The sequence below is a fragment of the Suncus etruscus genome, chromosome 7 (genome assembly GCF_024139225.1).
Source record: "Suncus etruscus isolate mSunEtr1 chromosome 7, mSunEtr1.pri.cur, whole genome shotgun sequence".
Lineage (NCBI taxonomy): Eukaryota > Metazoa > Chordata > Mammalia > Eulipotyphla > Soricidae > Suncus > Suncus etruscus.
Window position 1 is genome coordinate 91,727,396 of NC_064854.1, and position 15,201 is coordinate 91,742,596.

The 15,201-nt window shown below is 36.0% G+C and overlaps 1 protein-coding gene across 2 annotated transcripts in view; it reads left to right on the plus strand.

Moving 5' to 3' along the window:
- Positions 1–15,201, plus strand: part of MYOCD (myocardin) — a 63,282-nt gene that overhangs the window by 32,049 nt on the left and 16,032 nt on the right. The window lies entirely within an intron of this gene.

The following is a 15,201-nucleotide window of genomic DNA, read 5'->3' on the forward strand; positions in this document are numbered from 1 at the left end:
TTTCTTTCTTTCTTTCTTTCTTTCTTTCTTTCTTTCTTTCTTTTTCTTTCTTTCTTTCTTTTTCTTTCTTTCTTTCTTTCTTTCCTTTTTTCTTTCTTTCCTTCTTTCTTTCCTTCTTTCTTTCTTTCTTTCTTTCTTCTTTCTTTCTTTCTTCTTTCTTTATTTCTTCTTTCTTTCTTTCTTTTTCCTCTTCTTTCTTTCTTCTTTCTTTTCTTTCTTCTTTCTTTTTCTTTCTTTCTTTCTTTCTCTTTCTCTCTCTTCTCTTTCTTTCTTCTTTCTTTCTTCTTTCTTTCTTTCTTTCTTTCTTTCTTTCTCTTTCTCTCTCTTCTCTTTCTTTCTTCTTTCTTTCTTCTTTCTTTCTTTCTTTCTTTCTTTCTTTCTTTCTTTCTTTCTTTCTTTCTTTCTTTCTTTCTTTCTTTCTTTCTTTCTTTCTTTCTTTCTTTCTTTCTTTCTTTCTTTCTTTCTTTCTTTCTTTCTTTCTTTCTTTCTTTCTTTCTTTCTTTCCTTTCTTTTGTATAGGCACAGTAAGTATTGGGGAAGGAAGGAAATTCTCGTGCCCTAAGAGATTCAGGGATTCTCCACTCTTGAAGCATATTGTCATGGGAACAACCACTGGCTCCATACCTTCTCATTGCCATATCCCAGGGTTTTGTTTTGTTTGTTTTCTGGTTTTTGTGGTATCAGAAACCTTTCCTCTCGGTTGTGGATGAGAAAATCAGGCCACTGTAGCAAGCAATCTCGGTATTTGCACAGGTCCTAGGACAAGGCCTAGGATAGAGTCTTTAAGGTTCTAGAGGTTCTGTTCCAACATTGTTGGTGTGTTCCGTTTTCTGTATCATGTGCTCCATGTTTTTACTCATTCCCTAAGCCGAAGTCTAGGAAATTATGGTTCCAAAGGTTCTGCTCAGTCTCTGTTGTCAGAATTGGGCCTCTGTACTAAGAAATCTTGATTTTTATAAGAGACCTGGGCTATAGCCTAGGGTAGGGTTTTCCTTAATGATCTCAATGTAAGTTCTGCCCAGTCATGGTTGTCAAAGTCAGTTTTCTGTAGTTAGTGCTCTTATTTTTCATAGTTCACAGGACGATACATCTTCTGATTTCCACTTAGTGTTAGGTGATGTGATAGGACCTCCTGGTCTTAGGTCAAGTTGTCATTTCCTCACTGTCCTCGTTGTCATATTAACACTGGCACAAGTATATCTCCCAATGGAGCTTAGTTCCTGGTGTTTTTGCAGGGAGTTGTTTCAGTTGTATGTCTGGGATCTGGGATTTGAGAATGAACTAACACTGTCCAATCTCGTGGAGACTGAGTTGTATCCACATGACATATGTCAAGGATGGGAGGCACCCTTGTATACAAAATGTGAGTTCTTATACTTAGAAGATAAAAATCTTGTGTCTGAGTCCATGATTTCCCCTTATTTACTTTGCATATACAAAAACGTATGGTGTCCTTTTGTATTGCAGGTGCTATTCTGGGTAAAGATGACAGGCTACACATACAGTATCTGTGGTGTGGTCTGAGCTTTTATCCCAGGCAAAATGTTTTCTTGGTTTTTGTAGCAAGCAGCACCAAAACTGGTGAGGATCGAGAAAATATGTATATATAAAAAATAGAACAAATAGATAAAACTGAGATAAAAAAAGTAAATTGAGGAAAAAAAAGGAAAAAAGGTATTTGAAAAAAAGAAAGTGATGGGGGAGGCTATCTGTATGTTTAGGAATACATATCTTAAGATGCATTATTATAAAGGTATTAAGCTTACGTAGGCAATATAGGCCTCCCAAATAGGTCTTCTGAGATATTCTTGTGGGGTGTGAAAGCCAAGGCACTTTTTCGTATCACAGACTTTGATCTAGAGTTTAAGATATGATTTGCAACATTTCAGAGTCCTGTAATGTCCTTGAGCTGGGGGTTTTCCTGCAGCTGAATCTGGTATCATGCAACAGTCCACAATTTGATGGGGGGTGAGAGGGGCCACAAGCTTGAGTCAGCAGGCGTGTTGGTTGGATCGAGAGGGTGTCTTTCATTGAGGAGCTGGATGATGGTCTGTTGGGGAAGGAGGTCAGTCTTGGTGCCTAATGAGTTAAGAACTGAGTGTAAAGAGGGTTAAATAAGGGGGAGATAACAAATCCGGTTTGGGCAGAAATTGTACAGCAGTTAGGATATTTTTCTTGAATAGAGCTGATCCAAGTTTGATTACAAACATCCCATTTGTTACTCTGAATTTCATCAGAAGAGATCCCTGAGCTCAGGAATAAGTCCTAAGCACAGATTAATGTACCCCAAAAGACAAATAAAAGCTTATATTAGCACCAATATCATTATTTTATATTTTCTTTGCAGCTGTACCATGACTGCCATCAGTGTCATGGTCCTTCTTTTCCAAACTGACTCCTTAAAAGCATTAGGATACTCAAATAATGGTTTTATTGGCTATATCCCAAAGATCTTTTATATTGAAGATTATTTAATCTTTTGATTTGTTTTTTATTCTTTTAATATGGAAAAGATTATCATATGGCATTTGTCTTTTACTTTTTTATTCACTTTATTTAGCATGACTTCCTCCAATTCCTTCCAAGTAACAACAAATTACACAACTTCCTAATAAATAGTATTACACTGTATATATATCATACTGTATTACACTGTATATGTATGTTACATATTACATTACAATAGTATTACATTGTATATATATCATACTGTATTACACTGTATATGTATGTTACTCTGCATATATTAGCCTGTATATATGCATATATGTATGCATGTATACATATATATAACATTTTGGTTTGTTTTGGGAGTACACACAGCTGTGTTAAGGGCTTAATCCTGGCTCTACACTAAGCATTCAGGAACAGTCCTGGCAGGTGTCAGGGAACACCTGATGATGAAGAACCCAGGTATACCTCAAGCTATGGAAACATTTTGCCTACTGTAACATCTCTCTAGCCATTATCATACTTTCTTTAGTTACTATTTTGTCATTTGATACTAGAATTGTGTCTAGGTTATCACTATTGTAAAGAGTGCTGAAAAGAATAAAGGAGTGTATATGTCCTTTTGAATTAATGCTTTTGTGTTCTCAGGGCAAGTGCCCTGTAGTGAAAATGCAGGATCATATGGAAACTCTAGTTTTTACTTTATCAGAAATCTTCAAAATATTTTCCAAACACATAATTAGGCTACTGTCCCTTCAACAAATTGGAGTTCGTATTTTTTTGAAATATCCCTGATTATTTACTATTTCCAGACTTTTAAATTTTTATTATTACTGATGTCTCTCACTATTGTTTGTATATATTTTTAAATAAACATCTTTTTCATGTGCCTATTGGCTATTTTTATATCTTCCTTAAGGAAGTGTCTTTTCATGTCTCTCCACATTTTATGAGTTGTTTATATTTGCTGTTGTGACTTCTAAAAATATGCTCAATATGTTCTTCCAAAGAGTAGAATGTCTATATACTTAATATGTTTAAAATGTTCAACAATAAACTGATTTTAAATTACCAATGGAAGAAGCCAGAGATAGTACAGTGGCAGGGTTCTAGTCTTCTATGAGTCCAGTATGTATGAGTTCCATCCTCAGAACCCTCTATGTTTTTCCTGAGTGCAAAAATAAACCCTGAACACTGCCAGATATAGTCAGTCCAAAACCAGAAGCAAAATAAAAATAGTTATCAATGACTAAAATAACGCTGCAGGAAAGTGATATATTCAAATATCTGTCCCAAACAAAACTTCACAGTACATTTCTAAAATGTAGGATAAACTAGAGTCAACAAATATTAATTTTATTTTAGAATAAGATCTATCTTATTTTACACTGTAGTTTATTCAGTGTAACTTTCATAAAATAAATGTAGAATCTGTTTATTTTAACTTCTTAAAAAGTAAATACAGAAAGAGGGTCAAAAAGATGTGGAGTAGATAGGACAATGGCCTTGTAGATAATGACACAGGTTCAATCTCTGCACCCCATATGTTCTCCTGAGCTGAGCTCCACCAAGAGTGATCTCTGAGTGAAAAACCACAAGTAAGTCTTGCTCATCACAGGATATGGCCTGAATGCTTAAAAAATAAATAAATAAATAAATAAAAATAAAAGTAAAAAAATAAAAATAATACAATTAAAACAATATTGAGTTGCCATTTTACATTTTTCAAAAAAAACAACGATAAAACAATGCCATTAAGAAAATAATATAAGGGGGCCAGAGTGGCGCAAGCGGTAAGGCATCTGCCTTGCCTGCGCTAGCCTAGGACAGACCTTGGTTCAATCCTCTGGCATCCCATAGCCAGGTCTCCCAAGCCAGGAGCAATTTCTGAGTGCATAGACAGGAGTTACCTTTGAGCGTTACCGGGTGTGGCCCAAAAACAACAACAACAAAAAACAAAACAAAACAAAAAAAAAGAAATAGTCTCTCAGTTTAATGCAAATATAAATACAATGAATTAAAAATTTTGTTTATTGAATAGTAGTATCTATTTATTAGTGAGATATATAATGAAGTAATGAACATTTATTTTATATGTTGTAAAGCTTGCAGAAAATTTATAATTTTCCTTCTAATTTAAATTAATAAGTACATGTTGTTTTAAAAGTTATGTGTACATTAATATATAATTTTATTGTTTGGCAGAACATAAATTTTAATATTAATATTTTTACTAACATCATTTGATATTTTACTCAACAGTAACATTTGACCATTACACAAGATGCTTCCATTTGAATATTAAAAGTAAAATACCATATGCATTTATTTCTTTGATTATCTACTCGGAATATATAGTAGAATTTATGGGGATAAATTTCTGACTTCTAGAACCAAAACATATCAATATTTTTTAGATATAGAGGAGTTAAAATACTTTTCTAGCAATGAGATGACCCCAGGATTGATCTCTGTGACATTGCCTGAATGTCAGAATGTCAGAATATCCCTGAGCACAGTGCCAGGATTAATGCTTGAGTACTCAGGTATGGCAAAAAAAAAAAACAAAAGTAAATTAATAAATAAATACATCAATATTCTTGATTAAATAAATACATAAATATTCTTGATTAATAGTAACAATTTCCATTCTAAACATTTATGCAGTCTGTTTTTGGAGTAACAAGACAGTGAGTTTTCGTTATTTTTTAATTTAATTTGGGAAGTCTGAGCTTAATGGTACACAGGGCCTATTTGTAGCTCTGTATTCAGGAGTGACTTCTGCAGTGCTCACGAATACCTATATGGTGAGTGTTCTGCTTATGAGACAAATGTCTTGTCTCCTTACTCTCTTCAACCCTCAGAACAATGTGTAAATCAACACTTCTGTGCCACTTGGCTATCTGCATTTATTCTTTGAAAAAAAGTCTGTTCATTACTTCTCACTACTTTTGGATGTGGTTAATATTTTTTCTTCTTGCTAAATTCTTTTTTTCTAAATAATTTTTATTTTGACCAAAGTAGATTACAAATCATTCACAGTAAAATTTTAGGTACATAGTGACATTAAATCAGGGGCATTTCCACCACCAATGTTGTTCTCCCTCTACCCCTGTTCCTAGCATGCATCCTATATCCCCCTCCTCTGCCCCCTGGGCTGCTAGTCTAAGTGTCTAGTTTGTTATAGATTGGGTATAAATTCTGTTGTCATTGGCTTTGGATTTGGTACCTAAGTCTGATCATTTTTTTTATTTACAGTTTGGTCTTGGTACCCTCCATTATTTTCCCCTTATTTTGTGAGGCAGAACAAGATGGTTCGAGTTATGTAGTTGTTTGAAGAAAAGAAAAAAAGGGGGGAATCAAACAAGCAAAAAATGGGCTATAAATATTAATTTAAGAGAAGAAAGGGAAAAGGAAGAAAAACAACAATAATACAAAAAAAAACAAAAACAAAAATAAAACCTGAAAAGCACCACAGCAATAAAGACAACAACCAAACCATAATCACGGCAAGAAAATAAAAACAAAATAGAGCACAAAAAAACATAAAAAACAACAACAATAATAATAACAACTAAAAGGTTAATTTTTTCTTTTTTTCTTTTTTTTTTTTGCATAGGCACAATAAATATTGTGGAGATTTTAAAGGGAATTCCCTTGGCCTAAGAGATACAGGGGTTTCTCCACCCTTGAAGTATATTGTCATGGGCCTACCTTCAGGCCCTATAATTTATTCTTTTACTCTCCCCAAAGTCCTTTTGTGGTGTCTGTATACTTTCCGTGATCATGGATGATAAAAATCAGGCCTCTGTAACTAGGGATCTTGCTATTTGAAAAGGTCATAGGATGGAGCCTAGGATGGAGTCTTTCTTTACAATTCTAGAAGTTCTGTTCCATCACTGTTGTTTAATCAGTCTTCTGTAATTGGTGGTCTTGGTTTTTGCACCAATTCTAGGACAAGCCTAGGATGGAGTCTTTCATAATGTTTCCAGTTTTGCTTAATTGCAGTTGTCTCAGTCAGACCTCTAAAATTAACGATCTTGGTTGTGTACAGATTGTGGGCCAAAGCCTAGACTAAGGTCTTTTTTATTGATCCCAGGATAAGTTCTGCCCAGTCATGGTTGTCACAGTCTTCTGGAGTTAGTGATCTTGGCTTTTGCACAGATCAAAGGATGACGTGTTTTTGATTTCATCTTATCATTAGGTGGTGAGGTAAGACAACCTGCTCTTAGATCAAGTTGTTGCCATTTCCTCATTGTCAGGATGCCATATCAAAACTGGTGCATATTGGTGTCAGAGCAGTATTAACTCCGAGATAGAGTTTGGCATCTGGAGCTGTTGAGAACTGTGCCAGTTCTATGTCTAAGATCTAGGGTGGTCGCTTTCTAATCACATGGAGTCTAAGTTCGGGCCACATGTCATATGTTTAAGGTGGTAGGTGCCCTGTATTCTAAAATGTATGAGTACTTATACCTAGTAGATAAGAACTTGTTTCTATATGTAAAATTTCCCCTCTTTCAGTATGCCTTTGCAAAAAGAAATGGTGCTAAATTATATTGCTGGTGCATTTGGGGGTGAGAGTGTCAGGAACCATCATCTCTGTGCCTTGGTTTTGACCTGAGCTTTTATCCCATGCAAGACTTTTTCTTGTAGGCTTTTGTACCAAGCAGAACCAAAACAGGTGGAGTTAAGAAAGAGAAGAAAACAAAAACAAGACAAAATAATATATATGATCATATATAATCATATATAATAATAATCATATACATACATATATAGAGGAAAAAATAAATAAAAAATAAGTTTAAAAAAGTAATTAAGGGAATAAAGTGATGCAGGAGACTACCTTACATTTGGAGATAAACAGGTTAAAATTATAGAGGTCTTAAACTTGCAATGAAAATATACTTCCGGGGCCGGAGAGATAGCATGAAGGTAAGGCGTTTGCCTTTCATGCAGAAGGTCATCGGTTCGAATCCTGGCGTCCCATGTGGTCCCCTGTGCCTGCCAGGAGCAATTTCTGAGCATGGAGCCAGGAGTATCCCCTGAGCACTGCCGGGTGTGACCCAAAAACCACAAAAAGTATAAAGAAAGAAAATATAGGCTTCCCCATTGTCTTTTGGGATATTCTTGTGGAGGGTGGACTCCAGGGTACATTTTCATCACACACCCTGGTCTTGTTGAGTTTGAGAAATGCTTTGCGGCAGAAAGGGCTCCCGTGGAGTTCTTGCATTGGGTGTGCTTCTGGAGCAGAGTCCATTATCAAGCAACAGTGAACATTTGGGGAGGGAAGAAGGAGAGCCAGAGAGGATGAGTCAGCAGGAGTGTTGGTTGTAGTTTCTTGCTGGGGGACAAGATGTGGGGCTGGGTGGGTGTTCCTTCGTTTGAATGCTGCATGATGTCTTATTGGGGCAGGAGTTTGGTCTTGATATCTAATGGGTTAATAACTGAGGGTAAAGAGCATTATTAAGGCGGGATATCTGATTGGGATTGGGGGTGAAGGGATAGTAGGATTTCTGAAGAAGAGGAGGAGGGATAATAATAGGAGGGGCTATATGCACTATAGGCATGAATTGTTTACAATTTAGGTTTGGCTCTCATAGAGGAGTCCTTTCTCTATGTACTCATGCCCACATAAAGACATACATTAGTAATTTAGATTTTTTGTTTTGTTTTGTTTGTTTTTGGGCCACACCCAGTGACGCTCAGGGGTTATTCCTGGCTATGTGCTCAGAAATCCCCCCCTTGCTTGGGGGGCCATACGGATGCTGGGGGATTTAACAGCGGTCTGAACTAGGCTAGCACTGGCAAGGCAGATGTTTTACCTCTAGCGCCACCACTCCCACCCCCAGTAATCTATTCTTAAGGTGTTGCTAGAGGTCTGACCCTAATAGGATGGGTCTGAGCTCTTAAGGACTGGTTGAATTAAGATAAATAATAAGCTTCAGTATAGCTTAAGAAAGAGAGGAAGGGAGAGCAAAACATAGAGAGAGGAAAACAGAAAAATAGGTAAATATAGTAAAAATAAAATAAAGAAAAGGTAATAAATCAAATAAAATAGATTGGGTTGGTGTGTCAGATTTGGGAGGTTTTCCCAGTTTCTAGGCATTTTATCTGTGATGGGGTTGGGCCTTGCTAAATGAAGATTTCAGGGTTGCATAATGGCTGAAGCAGTTTAGGATACATATGGGTTTTGCGTCTTGAGCACTGAAAATGTGTTAATGTGTCCTATCTATGTAGGTGGCTACCCGATGTAGTATTGTCCACTGCATCTTATGTGTCAAAATTTCTTTCCTAAAGAAAAATTATCATTGTGGGTCTTATTTGATATAGATTGAATTGATGAGGATGAGAAAAAAGAGAAAGAAGAAGAAAGGGGAGAAGGGAAGAAGTAGGGAGGAGAGAGAGAGGATGAGAGAGAAAGGAAATGTTTATTTTCCCAAATATGTTCATAGAGTAGGTCCTGTGACTCACAGTTGACTTTTTCCGTGGTCTGAATGATCATATGCTTCAGGTCCTAATAGAGGACATAAACCAGAGGGAAAAGGGTATATATTAGAATGTTTTATCAAGACATTTTAATAATGCAAACTAAATATGGTATCTCGTATTACTGAATACTGAGGTGTCAAAATTAGTGTGTCCACCCTCTGTATCCAAGAATCCCTGTGGACAAAGAAGCTGAAAGGTTATTTTATATCTAGTAAGATTAAGGCATTAAAACACATTGTTAGGAAAAGCTGCCACTGGAGTCTCTGGCTTCCAATCATATTCTTCACCTGTATCTGTGTATAAGCTCCCTAAGACATTATTTGTGGTAAGAGGCTGATTACATACCTCTTCACTAAAAATGATTGTTTCCGTTGTTACTGGTTTCTTTATGGTATGATGAATAATCGAGGCTTTGTGTTGTTCCTCTTCCACTTGTTTTGAACACTTTTCCCCAGTAAATGTTGACAACTACAGTGCTTGGAATTTCTACTCAATTAAACTGTTCTATTTGTCCTTGGAGTATTACATGTATATATTTTGTATATTCTAAGTACCTCAGAAAAGTGCTATCATTCTTTATTTATTCTTCACCTTTTGTTTTACTTCATTTTAACATAGTATTTTGTAGATCCATCCATGTTGTTGCAACATCTATGAGTGTATCATTTCTAACTGCTATGTAGTATTCTGTTGTGTATAAATACCACATCTTCAAGATCCACTCATCTGTTGTTGGACATCGAGGTTGGTTCCAAATCTTTGCTATTGTACTGAGTGCTGCAATAAATAATGGGGTCCTTCTGAATTCAGATAGATGTCCAGGAGAGCAGTTGCTGGGTCTTATGGCAGCTAAATTCTGAGTTTACTGAGCACTCGCCACACTTTTCCATAAGGGTTGGACCAGGCAACATTCCTACCAGCAGTGGATGAGAGTTCCTTTCTTACCAATCTGCGCCAACAGAGATTGGTCTCATTATTTTTGAAATGTGCCATCCTCACCGGTACCTCATTGTTGTCTTGATTTGGATTTCCCTGATGACGAGTGATGGTGAACATGTTTTCGTGTGTCTCATGGCAATTTGTCAGTCTTCCTTGAAAAAGTGTCTATTCATTTCCATTCCCCATTTTTCTATGGCCTTATTAGGTTTTGTGGAGCTCATCTTTCTGAATGCTTTGCATATCCTATTGATTTTGTATCCAGTCACTTTGCTGCATTGGCTTATTGTTTCTAAGAGTTTTACTGTGGACTGGACTCTTTAGGGTTTTCTACGTATATCAGTCCTCTATCTGATGTGTCTAGTGTGGATATTTTTCCCATTCTGTTAGCTGTCTTCTGGTTTTAGAAAGTGTTTCTCTTGCCATACAGAAAGTCTTTAGTTTGATGTAATCCCATTTATTCGGGTTTGATGCTATTACTCTTGCCATTGGCATTCCACCATCAAAGACTTTTTTGAGTTATATGTTTTGGAGCATTTTTCTTATTTTTTCATTGATGAACTTTGTAGATTTGGGTCTTATTTCAAAGTCTTTAATTTAATTTGAGTTTATTTTTGTTTAGGGTGTGGTATATGGATCAATCTTTGGTCACTTACAGGTTGTTATCCAGTTGTTCCAACACCATTTGTTGGAGACTGTCTTTGTTCCATTTCAGGTTCTTGGATTCTTTGTCAAATATTAGTGGACCGTCTATTTGGGGTACATCTCTGGATATTTTGTTCTAACCCACTGGTCTGATACTATGTCTTTGTTCCAGTACCATGCTGTCTCAATGACTACGGTTTTATAATAAAGCTTCAAGTTAGGTAAAGAAATGCCACATAATTTCTTGTTTGTTTGTTTGTTTTTAGTATGGATTTGACTAGCCTAGGTCTTTTGTGGTTCCAGATAAACTTTATAATTTATTGTTCAAGTTCCTTAAAAAATGATGTCTGAATTTTTATGTGAATTGCATTTGTATATAGTAATTTAGGTAGGATAGACATTTTGAATATGTTGATTTGTCCTATCCAGGAGCAGGGGATGTTCTTCCATTTCCTTGGGTTCTTTTCAATTTCTTTCTGAAGCGATTTGAAATTTTCATGGTATAGATTTTTTACTTCTCTCGTCAGGTTGATTCCTAGATACTTGATCTTTTTAGATACTATTGTAAATGGGATTGACTCTTAATGTCTTTCTCCTCTGCTTTGTTATTTGTATAGAGGAATGCTATTGTCTATTTGTATTGATTTTGTATCCAGTCACTTTGCTGCATTGGCTTATTGTTTCTAAGAGTTTTACTGTGGACTGGACTCTTTAGGGTTTTCTACGTATATCATCATATCTTCTGCAAATAGAGATAGTTTGACTACTTCGTTCCCTATCTAGATTCCTTGGATTCCATTCTCTTGTCTGATTGCTATTGCTAGTACTTCTAAAACTATGTTGAATAAGAGTGGAGAAAGTGGGCAGCCTTGCCTTACTCCTTAGTGGAAAAGTTTTCAGTTTTTCACCATTAAGGATAATGTTGGCTGTGGGCTTTTTGTAGATAGCTGTAACTATCTTGAGGAATGTTCCTTTCAACCCTATTTTGCTGAGTGTTTTCAGCATTAATGGGTGTTTTATTTCTTTTTTGAATTCCTTTTTGATTCAGCTGTTGTTAAATAGCATGTTGTTTAATCGCCAGGTGTTGGATTTTCTCCACAGGTTTTTTTTTTTATAGTCGATCATGATCTCTGTTGCATAATGATCTGATAGGGTGCTTCTGGTAATCCTTATATTTGTGACTTTGTGTAAGATAGATTTATATCCTAAGGCACGGTCTATTCTAGAAAAGGAAGAATGTGTATTCTGTTTTCTTGGGGTGGAAAGCCCTGTATAAGTCCACTATGCTCATTTCCTTTAGTTTCTATTTTAAGGCTCTTGTATCTTTGTTAGTTTTCTTCCTAGTGGATATGTCTAATGGTGATAGGGGGGTATTAAAATCCCCTATTACTATCACATTTCCCTCCACAGGTTTCTCTAGGTTTGTAAGCAAATGCCTTATATATTTTGCTGAGTCTACAGTTGTATAGATATTGATCAGAGTTAGTATTTCTTGGTCTTAGGTTCCTCTGATCAGTAAGTAGTAACCCTCTTGAGGTTGAATGTAATTTGATCTGATATGAGAATGGCTGTCCCAGCTTTTTTTTTTTTTTGCTTTCTATTGGCTTGAATAATCGAGTTCTATCCTTTTATTCTAAGCCTGTTCTATCCTACTCTTTTAGGTGTGTTTCTTGCAGACAGCAAAAATCTGATTTTTATTTTCTGCTCCAACCCTCTATTCTGTGTCTTTTATTGGGGGAATTTAGCCCGTTGACATTTAAGGAGATTATTGACAGAGCGGTTATTGTGCTATTGCACTGAGTAAAGTGTTTATTGTTACAATCAGGGATTTGAATTGTGAGTACATCTTTAAGTAGTTCATTTAGAGTTGGCTTGATTAGTGCAAATAGTGTGAGATCTTTCTTGTCTGAGAATTTTTTAGTTCTCCCTCTCATGTGAACGAGAGTTTTTTCCGGTAGTGTATTTTAGGTTGGAGTTTTCTTTTATTCAATAGTTTAAATATGTCATTTCACTGTCTTTTAGCTTGAATTGTTTCAAATGGGAGATCTTAAGTTCTTTCCTTTATACTTGAGGGTTTTTTCTCCCTTGTTGCTTTAAGAAATTCATCTTTCTTTCTTTTCTTTTCTTTTCTTTTTTTTTTACCATTTGGATTACTATATGTCTTGGTGTTGGTTTATTAGGATCTATTTTACTAGGGGCTCTTTTTGTCTCTTGGATTTGAACCAGAGCTTTATCCAAAGGGTGGGAAAGTTTTCTGCTATTATTTCCCTCACCACTTCTTTTCCTTTCCCTGTTTCCTCCCTTTCTGGTATTCCTACAAGCCGTAGATTATTTCTTTTGTCTTTGTTCATTAAATCCCTGAAATTTTCTTCCAATGTCTTACCTCTTATTTACTTATTAGCTTCTTTGTCACTTTTGGTTTGTAGTTTTTCTTCAAGTTCTTCTATGAGATTTTCCAACTGTGTAATTCTGCTATATAGCTTGCTAAGACGTTTCTAATTTCTTTTAATTCCATTTTATGGATTCTCTCATCTGCTGTAAAAGTCCCTCTTTGAGTTGGTTGACTTGCTCATCTATAGATTTCTTGAACTCACTGGTGAGTAATTCTTTGATTTTTAATGCCAGTCTTTCAATGCCACTTTTATGTCCTCATCTTTTGGGTTCATGCGTTTTGGTGGACTTGAAAACTTGCTAGGATTTCTCTTCATATCTCCAACTGATAGTGTCTTCCTTGGTTTCCCCATATTTCTTTGCATTTGGTGGTTCAGAGTGTTCTGCCCTTGATCTCAGCCCTCCTATGTCATTTGTGGCGTGTGGCTGGGTCCCTACTTTGGATTGCGGGCCTGCGAGAGAGGCAGGTCACCGCCCGTCCATCCCCAGGTGCTGCTAATGACGAACACAGTCTCCCCTGAGTTCTAGCCCCAGTACCTTTGAGAGAGGCAGGCCACCGCCAATATGTCCCCAGACATCGCTAATGGCGACCGCAGGTCCTGGGGTAATTTCTAAGCTCAGATACAGATGTGATCCCTGAGCACAAATGTATATGGCCTAAACTCCTCTAACCCCTCTAAAAGTACCCCCTAATTTCACTGAAGTCTACTACTGCACTCCTAATTGACTCTAGCACTCCCAGGGGAATGTAGTGCTGCTACTTTGGAAAATACATTCAGCATGTTTTTAAAACAGTTTTCTAACAAGAATGCAGGCATTTATATATAGAACATATCTATATAATTTTTAGAAAAACAGAATTGAGAAAACATTTTATGTAATATAGCAAAAATTATAATTTTATAAAACAAGTATAGCACCACTTAGGCAGCATTTCCAAATATAGCATCACTTTTTAATAGATATTTGTATTTATAGTAATTTAATTTTTATGCTTACATATTTTCAACTCATAATTTATGGATGTGACTTAAGAATCCAAGAATGAAATAATTGCATCTAATGCAACAAAGTAAAAATAGTAAAGCCTTACACTGAACTAGCTATGTGACAGCACTTTAAAAATAAAAGATATTTTAATATTAATCAAAAATCCATAAAGTATTATTATCTCCATTAACTAAGAGAAACTGAACTAGTAAGAGCCAGGATCTTAATTGATTATCTTATTTCTGCATTGACTGTATCTCAGTTATAAGTATATAATTATTATAGCCTATTGTTAAATTGTTAAAGATACAGTGGGAGAGAGAGAGCTTCCCTTGTAAGCGGTTCACCTGGTTTCATTCCCTAGCATCCCTCAAACACTACCATCTGAGTAAAAAGGCAGGAGTAACCTCTGAGCATCATCAGGTGTAGTTACTCCCCCCAAATCAATAAAATTATATAAGAACTGGGGCCAGAGCGCGGTGCAGGGGTAGGGCATTTGTCTTGCACGCGGCTGACCTAGGACAGACAGCGTTTTGATCCCCCGGCATCCCATTTGGTTCCCCAAGCTAGGAGCAATTTCTTAGCGCAGAGCCAGTAGTAACCCCTGAGTATCACTGGGTGTGGGGCCCCAAAACAAACAAACAAAAGTTATGTAAGAACTATAAATATGTACAAAATCAGACAGTGTTGGTGGAGTTGTAGCAATAAAGGAATTCTTATTCAGTGTTAGTCATGATGTAATCTGGTTCAGATTTATGAAAATAAATAAGGAAATCATTAAAAAGAAAAGGTATTGAATTGCCTATAATCCAATGACACCTATTCCTGGCATCTATCCCCAACATAAATTTTCAAACATTTCCAAACATTATTTTCAAAGGATATATGCATTTATATGTGTTCATTGCCACACTCAGTACAATAGCAAGAAATGGAAACACTCTAATGTATAACTACAAGTGAATGATGATCAATAAGTTGTGATATTTATACAGAATAGATTATGTAGCTCTAAGGAAAACACTTAATCATGTAATTTGCAATAACATGGATGAATATTTTTAAAAATTAATGTCTTAAACACCTTGGTTACAAACATGATTGTGGTTGGGTTTCAGTCATGTAAAGAACACCGCCCTTCACCAGTGCAACATTCCCATCACCAATGTCCCAAATCTTCTTCCTCCCCACCCCACCCCCACCTGTACTCTGTACAGGAAATAAAGGATATCTTGCTAACTAAAGTCAATCAGAAGAAAGGTTATAGATTTCTTTATGAATTATTTCTTCATGTAT